The sequence below is a fragment of the Podarcis cretensis genome (assembly GCF_951804945.1).
Source record: "Podarcis cretensis genome assembly, chromosome: 2".
Taxonomy (NCBI): Eukaryota; Metazoa; Chordata; class Lepidosauria; order Squamata; family Lacertidae; genus Podarcis; species Podarcis cretensis.
The window spans coordinates 56,351,424-56,364,097 of record NC_137171.1 but is presented as its reverse complement, the minus strand read 5'-3'; the positions used below and the strand labels follow the sequence as shown (position 1 = coordinate 56,364,097).

The 12,674-nt window shown below is 42.6% G+C and overlaps 1 long non-coding RNA gene across 1 annotated transcript in view; it reads left to right on the top strand.

Moving 5' to 3' along the window:
• LOC307211422 overlaps window positions 1–12,674 on the top strand; it is a 36,040-nt gene that overhangs the window by 10,405 nt on the left and 12,961 nt on the right. The window contains exon 2 of the long non-coding RNA XR_013836442.1: window positions 5,747–5,915. This is a non-coding gene — a long non-coding RNA (uncharacterized lncRNA). The remainder of the gene's footprint in view (window positions 1–5,746; window positions 5,916–12,674) is intronic.

The window sequence follows — 12,674 nt, the reverse complement described above, 5'->3', positions numbered from 1 at the left end:
GATTCCTTACTTTATAATCATGCATTGGTTCTCAGAAATAACAGCAGTAAAAACTATGCAGGCAAAATACTTATATTTACAGGCACATGCTAAAAGCTGGAGCAAGCAGAGGCATGTTTGCATCCAAGGCTGGTCAAAGGAAGAGAGAGGAACAGGAAGTACGATATGCTCCTTCCTCTCCAGGAGAGGAGGAGAAATGACATCACACATGAGCCCTCTCTGCTGATAGTATTTCTATGGTCTGAGTATTTGCCTATCAGCAATGTAGCTCTGTGGGCTTAGTCCTTGGCAAGAATATGCACTTGTTAGGTTTGGCCGCTCATCTCCCACATTCATTAACTAGAGAAGGCAGGTCCATTAGGGCAAATGGGGCATTGCCACACCAACCTCAGTCTTCTTGATTCTTCCAAGCCTATGTGCCTTCTTATTTACAACCAAACCAAAGGCTAGCACTGGCTGTCTGCTTCCTCCTCCTCAGTCTTAGAGCTGCATTTGTAGAACCCAGCAGGGAGGAGGGTGGGGACTAAATTTGAATTATTTGGCTCTGCCTGGCCTTGGCTCTGGCTCCACCTACTTTAGGCTTCCCTGCCTTCTGCCCCACCAGAACCATTGGGCACTGGCACCACTGAAATTAGCAAAGTAGAAGGAGCCACTTAGAGTTGCCTGAAGAAGCTACCTTTTCATACATGCAGGATAACTTTCAATTGATTGATTTACAGAAAAGCAACCACACATTGTGAGAGTTGAATGCGATCTGGGGAAATGGAATATTGCTCGGAATTGTTAGTAAGGCACCATTGCCATTCTTACTCAAGCAGGTAAGTCATTGGGCTAATCTAAACAATCAGAAGTGGGGGGGACGGACACCATGGTTCACCTTCTTGGGAGCTCACCATTTTAGAAAGCACTGGGGGGGGGGCTACATGATTAAGTCTGCCCTCATTTCAAAATCTTCCTGCACATAGACAAGTAGCACTTTGTTCTTGCACAACGATAGACAATTGGTGCAAAACTGTTTGGGAAACAGCCCTCCTTTACTGATTAACAAATAAACCTGTTGTTGTTTAGTCGTTAAGTCATGTCCGACTCTTCGTGACCCCATGGACCAGAGCACGCCAGGCACTCCTGTCTTCCACTGCCTCCCGCAGTTTGGTCAACTCATGCTGGTAGCTTCGAGAACACTGTCCAACCATCTCATCCTCTGTCACCCCCTTCTCCTTGTGCCCTCCATCTTTCCCAACATCAGGGTCTTTTCCAGGGAGCCTTCTCTTCTCATGAGGTGGCCAAAGTATTGGAGCCTCAGTTTCAGGATCTGTCCTTCCAGGGAGCACTCAGGGCTGATTTCCTTCAGAATGGATAGGTTTGATCTTCTTGCAGTCCATGGGACTCTCAAGAGTCTCCTCCAACACCATAATTCAAAAGCATCAATTATTTGGCAATCAGCCTTCTTTATGGTCCAGCTCTCACTTCCATACATCACTACTGGGAAAACCATAGCTTTAACCATACGGACCTTTGTTGGCAAGGTGATGTCTCTGCTTTTTAAGATGCTGTCTAGGTTTGTCATTGCTTTTCTTCCAAGAAGCAGGCGTCTTTCAATTTCGTGACTGCTGTCACCATCTGCAGTGATCATGGAGCCCAAGAAAGTAAAATCTCTTACTGCCTCCATTTCTTCCCCTTCTATTTGCCAGGAGGTGATGGGACCAGTGGCCATGATCTTAGTTTTTTTGATGTTGAGCTTCAGATCATATTTTGCGCTCTCCTCTTTCACCCTCATTAAGAGGTTCTTTAATTTCTCCTCACTTTCTGCCATCAAAGTTGTGTCATCTGCATATCTAAACTAGTGCCCAACAAACCTAAATCAATTCATGAACCTAAATCATGAATTGCAACTTATCACCAAACTTAAAACCATGGAGAGTCCTGGTCTGAACAAAGACCTTGGATTCTTATCTCATTATACATGACAAAGCCATTTTTCACCTTCTCACCCCTTGCTTTTTCCTGTAAGACCTATTGCAGTCGTTAAGAGTCGTCAACAGACTCATCACAGCTATCTGCCAATCACCCATTCCCACCACCCTTCTGAGTAATACCCCTCCCCACCTTCTCACTATATAGAAGGGTCTGGAAACTTCTGTTTCAGTGTATCTGAAGAAGTGTGCATGCACACGAAAGCTCATACCAAGAACTAACTTAGTTGGTCTTTAAGGTGCTACTGGAAGGAATTTTTTTTGTTTAAACCTAAATCATGTCTAACTTCAAGTGTAACTCCACTTTTAAAAAAATTGAGCAAAAAGATTATTCTACAACACTAAGATTTTTTTTTTAATTGGTTCTTGATTTGTATCCAGCTCTTTGCTCAGAGAATGCCTTTTATCTGTGGATGCCCCCTGTCTCCCCACAATCTCTTGATTGTTTATCCATTGAAATGTTACTGCGTCTTTCACCCTAACAATGGAGAAGCTGTTTTGCCTGCACATAGCACACGCTTTGTTTCAAAGGAAAATATGAATGAGGAAATTCGATAGCGCTGGCTTTCATGGTTCTGTTTGTTGTACAATGCAAGATTGCATTCCAGGAGCAGATTCACTTGGTCAGAACAGTTTAAAAATATCACCAGTTCTCACAATGGAGAGTTAGCTCACTACCGTTTAGCTATGAAGCATGACTTTCTCTTCACATTGTTCATTCTCATATTTTTCCGGCTCATTCAGCATTGCTGCTCTTTCTCTCCACCTATATTGCAACATGATGCCACACCTTATTTACAACAGTGAAGTCTGGCTGCCACTTAAATTGCTTTTAACCATAAGTTTGGTTGGGAAGGAACATCTGGGTGGAAATCTGTTTGCGTTAGGAGTTAAATCACTCAGCAGAAGTTGAACTTCATGCTGAATCCTGGTTGGAGAAGCACAGTTTATCCTGCATATAATCACCCTGAGAGTCTGAGTTTAGAAAAAATAAGAAAGCTATGTTTATTATGGGAATACACATCTGACTGGAAAGGTCCTAGTTCTATTTAACTAAGGTGGAGATGCCTTGAGCCATGTTTGCTCTTGCATCTCAACAGGAAAGACACAAAAGATATGTCCTCTCCTAAGATGAGAACGAAGGAGGAGGAAGGAGGAAATGAGTATCAGTCTAGTACCTGAGGGCAGGTCAGCACAAGTTTGGTCAGAAAGGGCATTCTAGGAAACTTGTCCCTGTACTCTACTTAACTGAGCTTAAAAATGTGTAGTTGAAACACAAGCACATTCCACCCTTAATTCTCCCTGCCTTCATGTTATGTACTGAGTTGAATAGGATCCAAAATGCAGCAGTCTGATTGGTCCTAGAATCATAGAATCATAGAATCATAGAATTGGAAGAGACCACAAGGGCCATCAAGTCCAACCCCCTGCCAAGCAGGAAACACCATCAGAGCACTCCTGACATATGGTTGTCAAGCCTCTGCTTAAAGACCTCCAAAGAAGGAGACTCCACCACACTCCTTGGCAGCAAATTCCACTGTCGAACAGCTCTTACTGTCAGGAAGTTCTTCCTAATGTTTAGGTGGAATCTTTTTTCTTGTAGTTTGGAACCATTGCTCCGTGTCCGCTTCTCTGGAGCAGCAGAAAACAACCTTTCTCCCTCCTCTATGTGACATCCTTTTATATATTTGAACATAGCTATCATATCACCCCTTAACCTCCTCTTCTCCAGGCTAAACATGCCCTTAGCCGTTCCTCATAAGGCATCGTTTCCAGGCCTTTGACCATTTTGGTTGCCCTCCTCTGGACACGTTCCAGTTTGTCAGTGTCCTTCTTGAACTGTGGTGCCCAGAACTGGACACAGTACTCCAGGTGAGGTCTGACCAGAGCAGAATACAGTGGCACTATTACTTCCCTTGATCTAGATGCTATACTCCTATTGATGCAGCCCAGAATTGCATTGGCTTTTTTAGCTGCCGCGTCACACTGTTGGCTCATGACAAGTTTGCGGTCAACCAAGACTCCTAGATCCTTTTCACATGTACTGCTCTCAAGCCAGGTGTCACCCATCTTATATTTGTGCCTCTCATTTTTTTGCCCAAGTGCAATACTTTACATTTCTCCCTGTTAAAATTCATCTTGTTTGTTTTGGCCCAGTTCTCTAATCTGTCAAGGTCGTTTTGAAGTGTGATCCTGTCCTCTGGGGTGTTAGCCACCCCTCCCAGTTTGGTGTCATCTGCAAATTTGATCAGGATGCCCTTGAGTCCATCATCCAAGTCGTTGATAAAGATGTTGAATAAGACCGGGCCCAAGACAGAACCCTGTGGCACCCCACTAGTCACTCTTCTCCAGGATGAAGAGGAACCATTGATGAGCACCCTTTGGGTTCGGTCAGTCAGCCAGTTACAAATCCACTGAGTGGTAGCATAGTCAAGTCCACATTTTACCAGCTTCTTTACAAGAATATCATGGGGCACCTTGTCAAATGCCTTGCTGAAATCAGCAAGAACAATAGAACAATAGGATCCAAAGAATCCTAGAACAATAGGATCCAAAATGCACCAGTCTGATTGGTCCCAGAACAATAGGATTCAGAATGCAGCAGTCTGATTGGTCCTAGAACAATGCAGCAGTATGATTGGTCTGCAGGAGCCACCCAATCCGGCTCCAGATGGAAGTGAATCCACAACCTGATTGGCCTACAGGAGAATTCCGGAATTAGCCAATCACGTGCAGCCCATTGTGTAAATAATGTATATAAAGCAGATACTTTGAGGGGACATACATTCCTCCTCACCACTATGAGCTGAATAAAGAGCATGAAATCCACTCTCGACTCTGAGTATATTTCACTTCATTTCTCTCCCCCAATATATGAATTTTAGATTGTTAGCACCTCAGGACAAGGGTCTTCTTGTTTCTGACTTTTTAAATTGCCGTGTGTGGTGCAGCAGTAATAATTTACCAGTGCCTAAATCAAGATAATACGGAATCCTTGTCTCTGTTCTCTATCTCTCATTCTCTAGTGCAAGGCACATATTAGTTTAAGATTGGGACAGTTTGTGCACAACTGAAAAGCAGCAGCCACAACAAACACCCTCTAACCAAATGCAGCTCAGCACTCATAATTCCCCACCCCTCACGTCATTTGATCCTTAGATGAATACAAAATATTCTACCTAGTAGATGCTATTCGTTGAGCTACTTTCTGCTGTAATGTCCATAGTCAGAGTAATGCTGGCCTTCTGCTTAGACTTTAAGGGAAACACATTGGCACTAACAGGCTGCTGAGAGAGGGTACAGACTCAGGAACTTGCTTGTGGGACTCAGCACTGTCTCAACAATATTTTTGTTAATAATAATAATAATAATTGTTTTGGGTAGATTTGAGTCAGCACCCTTGGGCTCACGGAAGGGCTTTTGATCCAGTGAAAGCTAATGAAAGGGAAGAGGGGGTGATTTTTACCAACTGCTGCTCTGCCACCCCCCACCCTCCAGAACAAGGCAGAAGGTGGCATGGGGACTATGGAAGGAAGCATGAATCAATAAAAACACTCTGCCTTCCTTTTGAGGGGTACAGGCCATAGCTCAGTCTTAGAACATCTGCTATACATGCAGAAGACCCCAGAGTCAATTTGTGGCATCTCCAGATACAGATGTGAAAGGAGACCTAGTCAGTCACTGCCAGTCAGTGTAGGCAATGATGAGTGGTTTGGGTCATTGGTCCAAATTCATATAAAGCTGTTTCGCACCTTCCTTTTCTGTTAACATAGATACCTCCACTGGCCTCAAAGATCTTCCACGCACACCACCAGGACACCACTGGGATTCCATCCAGTGGTTCTGTAGGTTTTGTTTGCTGAAGGTGTAAGTTACAAATTGAATGAAGAAACAAAGAGTTACAGATGCTGAAGGCAAACACAGTGGGTGGTTTTCTAAGTGGTAGGTGCTCTAAACATAATGATGTGTCAAGTTAGGCATGCCTTGACAGTTTTACAAAATTAATTCACCAAGGAACCAGTAAAAACTTATTTAGTTGAGGTCTGGTGATGGGAAACACACATTACCCTAAGAATTCATGATTTAAATTATGTTTTAACATTTGGGTTAGACCAGGGAAGTTTTGTAATGTTTAATGTTTCATTGTTTTTGTGTATTCTGGAAGCCACCCAGAGTGGCTGCGGCAACTCAGTCAGATGAGTGGGGTAGTGTTGTTGTTGTTGTTGTTGTTACCAGATTACATTCATCCTGATGATACAAACATCCTTTAAAAATTATATAATATAGTGTTGTTTATAATGTTAAAGGATTTGCTATCAGATTTCTGTGAATAGGGCTACTGGCTGGAATCTTGGACTTGACAAAGAAGTGTTAGTAGCCCAAGATGTCTCTCAGGTGTCTCTCCATAGAAGCCAGGACTTTTTTTTTTTTTCATCTGGAACTCCCCAGAACTCAGTTCCAGCACTTCTCAGGTGGGCACCATTGCCATTCTAAGAGAACAAGGGAGGTGTTCAGGCACCTCTTTTTCTAGAAAAGTAGCACTGATGGGAGCTAATTGTTAGAAGATGACTTCTTGATACAAGCCCACTCTTTATTGTTCTAAATAGGAAAACCAGTCAGAGGCAAGGGTTGTGGAGGGACATACCTTTCCACCTCCCATCTAAGGATGATGTAATCCAGTGCTTTTTTAAAAAGAAAAAATGGGTGCCGGTACTCAACATGAAGTTATTACAGTAAGGGCGGGGGGGGGGAGGTGCTGGTACTGTGCACCCTTGGCCCCCAGGGGAAAAAAAACACTGATGTACCGTAATCTAGGTTGCTGTGTGTCTTAGAAAGGTAACAAAAAGGGAAGACTGCAGTTTTCTGAGCACAGCACAAGAGGAAGAGAGCTCTGTAAGCATTTGGGGAGTTGCCTCTTCCTAAAAATTTGATGTGTGCCAGTGGTATTTTCGGCTGGAGTGTTTAAACTGCACATCCACCCATGCACAGTCTGTGCATTTGTAAATAAACCCAGATTTTGCAAAATGCCCGAAGCCTCCAGAGACTTCCTTCCAAAGTAGTAGTAGTTGTTGTTGTTTAGTTGTTTAGTCATGTCCGACTCTTCGTGACCCCATGGACCAGAGCATGCCAGGCACTCCTGTCTTCTTCCAAAGTAGTAGTAGATGACAAAAGTGGGGTGAAGGTGGTTATTTGACCTCCCTGCAGGTGAAGTGCTTCTGCTTACCAGGAGGGGGAGAAGCGAGGTGGCAGTGATGTTGGTGTGGTCCAAACACACCAGCAGAGACAGTTTGACACTCCATCACTCTCCCTGCCACCTCGGCCTCCACTCTCCTTCATGGTGAGCAGTGATGATTCACTTGCTGAGACGTCCAGAAAGTGTCTCTGTTCCACCACACCATCTGCTACTGTTCCATAGGAAACCAAATCTGAGTAAGGTCGTGTACCACTAGGACATCTCACCTGAGCAGCTGGAGACTTATCAAAGCGACTGCAAAATGTACTCCGCAGCAAAGGTGACAAGAAAGAAGGGGAAATATTTGGAATTGACAGGAACTGCCAAAGCTGATCCTGGCAACTTATTAGCTGTGAGAATATTTGTTTTTTTGTTTTTTTTTAAATCATTTTAAAATGCTGACACTGTTTTTGCTCTTTTGTACTTTGCCACCCTGGGCTCTTTTTGCAGGGGTGGCGGCAGCAGCGAGGTGGAAGTTAAATAAATAATAATGTCACAGGTTGTTCTGTTTAATAAGCACTTCCATATAGGAAAGAAGTATGAAACCTGAGCACAGATAGCTAAACATGATAATCAGACATTAATTTTGCTGTGGTTTATTTGTACAAAGAAACTGTGACTGTGGCTTCCCAGTGTTTGTACATATAGCAAAATAAACATTCATTTGTTGTCGCAAAAACCAAACCTCAATTATCGCATCTGAAAGAGTATTTATGAATTGTACCCACCATTGTGACTTCTGGTTCCAAGTGCATACACACGGAGGCACATAATTTTCTTGATTGCAGCTCATAAATGTTTTGCAAGCAAATCAGTCCACATACAAGTGCACTATTCATGAATAAAGTTGTTTGCATATATTTTGTACATTTCTATGGCCCTGAATATACTTATAGGTGTCTCTGAACATTTCACTAACATTTCCCAAGTTGCTGGCACCACTAGAGGGACAATAGTAGGAGGTTTAGTTAGATCTTGATATTTCATCTGAGCTAGGCTTCACCAAATCTTTATTAATAATAATAATAATAATAATAATAATAATAATAATAATTTTCATTTATGACCAATAAACATTTCAAACAGAATCATCTTTACATATCATATTTTTATTTCCCTCCCCCTCCTTCTTTGGTTCCTTTTATTTACTCTATTTTCCTGCATATTCCAATTTAAAACTATTTTATATTTATTTCCATCCATTTTATATATGCTTTCCATACTGGACATTTTACATTAATCCTGCTAATGTCTTAATTTGTTTATGATGAATTTGTAAATAGTCAATAAATGATTTCCATTCCCCCTTAAAGACTTTGTTATCTTGATTTCTTATTCTTCCTGTAAGTTTTGCCATTTCTGCATATTCCGTTAGTTTCTGTAGCCAGTCTTCTTTCAATGGGACATCTTCTTCCTTCCATCTTTGGGCAAATGCCATTCTTGCAGCAGTGGTTGCATACATAAATATATTTTTATATTGTTTAGGTAACTCCAATCCCATAATTCCTAAAAGAAAAGCTTCTGGTTTTTGTTTGTTTGTTGTTTTTTGCAAAAGTTAGAGCTCACCAAATCTTAACCCCCATGATCTGCTTACACAGTCTTAGTTCAGCTCTGAAAGTGGAAACAGTGCCTCTGAGCATGTACAGTCTGCCCATTAGCTTTCATTTTAGCCCTGCTAGACTGACAGAGAAAGTTCTAAATAATCAATCCACATGCTTTATGTCAACTATTCACTTTACTTATGTATTATCAATGCCTTGAATCTCTTCAAAGGCTCACTTAAAATGAGGTGTGTGTGTGCTTCATTCAGTTTTGCTTGCTTAACCCAGAAAATATGAGAAAACCCAACATAGACAAGGGCTTTAGGAACACAAGAGAAGTAATGAAGTCAAATGATTCCATCAGAAAGAGGGATGGCACTATATAGATGTTGCTGCTAGAAAGACTCAGGACAGCCTTCTGCAGGAGATATATCAGCACTGCAGAATCTCTGTAAGGCAAAGAGGTGTTTCCAGGAGAAAGGCCATCTCCACAAAATTCCCACAAACAAAACAGGTAGCCTTGGCAAAGGGCGCGGTAGTGTGTCAACAATGTGAAAGGCAGGGCAAGGAAGTTACACAAGAAGCCAACAAATACCAAAGGGTTATAAGCAACAGAAGGATCAGGCTGTATTAAGACAGCAAGACCCAGCATGGCAGAACATTCTGCAGACTGTTTTGGCAGGAGGTTTAGTCACTTGCTCCATTTTTAATGGGACATGGGAACTATTACAGGCCGGGTGTGATAAGTTCTCTAGGCACTTTGAGGATAAAATCACTTGCGTGCACACAGATCCTGATGCTCCTGTTAAAGCAGCCTCTGCTCTGGCGAGGTGCCTGGTGTTGTCCTATTTGATTCTGTGGGGTCAGTTCCAGTTACTGAGGCCTGAAGATGTGGATGAGGTGCTTGTGACTGTCCATCCCAGCAGTTGCCACTTCAACTCTTGCCCATCCTGGCTTGTTTGAACAGATTGGGGTGGGAGTGGCTGAAGAAGGTAACTAACGCATCCTCGCATGAGAGGGTGGTCCCTTGAAGGAGGTGGTGGTATATCTCCTCCTGAAGAAACCCTCCCTAGACCCTGAGGCACTTGACAACTACTGCCCGGTCACTGATACCTCTTTTCTAGACCAGGTGCTCTAGAGGCTTAAAGCTGCAGACATTCCTGGAATGTCACCAGAATATGTGGGGCACAATGTTATCAGGATGCCAATGGCACCCAGGACTACTTATCTATTAAATCTGGGTCAGGAGAGGCTATGCACAATCGGAACCAGTGCCTTGACACAATGGGGCTAAGTGAATATATCATATGACTCTGAGTTGTATGGATCGAAAGTCACACAAGGTGGTTAGGCTCACTAAAGATTTCTGACTACTGTTAGATACATAAGAAGCTGATTTATCCCACGTTTATCTAGCTCAGTATGTGTCCAGTTGTAGGGGAAGCTACAGAAAAAAAATTCCCCCATTTGTGTGCCCCAGCAATTGGTATTCAGAGGTATACTCTCTCTGATACCCGGAGCTTTTGCATGCAAATTATATGCTCTGCCACTGATTCATGGCCCTTCCCTGTTGGAAGAGTCTATCCAGAGCTGCTTTCATTAGTTGTATAAGCATCTACACAGCTAAAAGGTCTGCTAATGTTTTCATGCATCCACTTTACCTTCCCATTTGATTTTGAAAGACATTAAGAAAACCACACCACTCTCTGCCTCCCCGGCAGATTTGGCACAAAATCGCCCCCTTGCAAACAGTTGGGTAGATCAGGGTTTAATTTCATGACCCTAAGAGCAAAACAAAAACAAACACATGGTACTGTTGTGTAGTGTAGTCTTCCTGCAAAAAGGCCTTTTTGGTCCTGCCAAAGCATACATCAGTATTAACAGGGACTAGAGGCAAGAATTGCAGAGCACTTCTAATTTTTTTCAGAAACATAAAAAGGCATGATCCTATTCATTTTCATGTAGCAATATATTTAATTACATTACAATAACAAATTCATTTGGTAATCCAAAGCAGTGCAATGCTCCTTTCAGAATGCTAAATTTAAACCACAAAATCTTGCCTAACAGTCCCAGGAGCTGCAGAGTAAACAATGACTTGAGCCACTAAAACTGTCATATCCAGATACAATTTGGGCAAGCAAGGCAGGGAACACCACACTTGCCGCACTCATCCTGACCATCGCATCAGCAAGGTGGTAACAGTTTCATTTAGGCCCTAGTGGACCCAACAGACATTTAGGATGCCATTGTCATGCAAGGTGCCAGCACAGAGGAGCCCCTGCTCCACCTACCCTGCTCCTGCTCATAGAAATGTATTTATTTACTTCCACATACAAATTGCCTCCCATCAAATACTTCAAAGTGATTTCACAATAAAAACCACCAGCAATAACAACAATAGCACATTTTCATATATTCGAAACAATTATGACAAATATAACCTCACACCATAGTCATGTATAATACAGTCGTACCTTGGATCCCGAACTCCTTGGCTCCCAAACAAATTGGCTCCTGAATGATAGAAACCCAGAAGTGAGTGTTCTGTTTTTCGAACGATTTCAGAAGCTGAGCGTCCGGCACGGCTTCCAATTGGCTGCAGGAGTATCCTGCAGCCAATCATAAACCGCGCTTTGGTTTCCAAACGTTTTGGAAGTCGAACAGACTTCCAGAACGGATTCCATTCGACTTCCAAGGTATGACTGTACAAGTGCTTCACTTGTGTCCCTGCACTTGAGTGCTGCTCCCTACATGTAAACCTATGGACTGTTATGCCTTACAGAAGCAGGCAGATTTAATAGCCAGCTGGAAATATATGTGTCACCAGAACTGCAGCTTGAGATGCATACAGATGAGAAGTTCTTGGGAACAATAAAAATGCAATTTACAAACCTCAATAATTGTACTGAAAGCTGTGGCTTTGGCTTGATAACTGAGGGCAAAAAGTATTCATTACTTCAGGAAATTGTGGCAGAAATAAATCAAGTGAGCATCTTTTATTAGCCCTAGCAATCTTGCTATAAATATTATTTGATCCATTGCCTTTAGAAGTTAGTTTGGCAAGTGGAATTTAAAAATGCTGTTGCTGCCAACCCCTTTAATCTCTTCCATATCCAGCTGTAGGTAGCGAAAGGGTGGACTGTGCAATATTATCAAGATGGAAGATAACTTCTTAGCAAAGCTAATTCCTTCTTCTAAAATCACTTAAGGAAAGGAAATGCAGTCCACTATATACTATCTAATAACTTACCATGGCAGACATGGAAACATGAGGGAGGTGTCATTTGTGTCATCTATTCATGTGGCAAGGATAATTTTAGCATTCTTTTGCTTCTACAAATTTCTGATCAGGTTTAGAGTAAGGTAACATTTTCTCTCCACCTCTTGGCTAAAAGGTTAGGGTTCGGTTGGCATCCATCATTCTCAGAAGACAATGGAGGAGTGTGCCTCTGCTGGTGAAGTCAGATTGTTGGAAGGTTACAGCACCTGCTGTGGCTGTAGAAACCAATACAGGAGAGACATGTTTTGTTGCAGCTGGGGCAGATGTAGGCATCTGGTTGCGCTGCTGCAGATGCACCATGGCATTTATTCTCTCTACGCTCCTTCCAGTGGTCATTTCTCCTCTGGTCATTGCTATGGATAAACAAGTTGACTGTCTGTCTCCAGGCACTGTGGTCGTCTGCAAGCGATTACTACATGATGGGGTTGATGTTGTCAGTCTTCAAGTTACATTTGCAGACATCTCTGTGGTGCAGAGTTCGTCTGCCAACATGCCAGTAGAGGACGTCCTCTCTTTAGCTTTAAACAGGAACAAACAACAATGCATGGAAAACCCAAACTGCTGTTTGGTCCAATAGAGTGCTAAAGAGTGGTTCCCCCAGGGGGAAGCAGCAGGACAAGAGAAAGTGTATACAAGCCCAAAAT